The following is a 417-nucleotide window of genomic DNA, read 5'->3' as shown; positions in this document are numbered from 1 at the left end:
TCTTCATGCCACTTTTTTAATTAGACAATCACTTGGTACTATAATGACTATAATGTATCCACTTTTAAACCCAAGTAAAGTGATTGATGTATATTACTTTACAAAATAGATATAATCATTGGGAAGAAGACTTTAATTCTTTTCTTTTTCTTTTTTCCTTTATATTATTCTCATATCTTTTTATTCGTATTTCTCGCACATTCTATGGAGTAAAAAGTGAGGAACCACTTTTATGCATGCTCATCTTTGTGGAAAGTGGAAGAATATTATCAATTATTTAAGATTGAATTTAGAATAGGGTGGTGATGATATTTTGTAGAATTCTATCTATATATCTTTTACACACCATAGAGTTTGGTTTTCAAACATATATTTAAAGAAAAAAAAACTAAGCAAAAAGTTTTTGTTTAGAGTTCA

Source organism: Arachis ipaensis, chromosome B02 (assembly GCF_000816755.2).
Source record: "Arachis ipaensis cultivar K30076 chromosome B02, Araip1.1, whole genome shotgun sequence".
Taxonomy (NCBI): domain Eukaryota; kingdom Viridiplantae; phylum Streptophyta; class Magnoliopsida; order Fabales; family Fabaceae; genus Arachis; species Arachis ipaensis.
Note: the sequence above shows the minus strand (reverse complement) of the source record.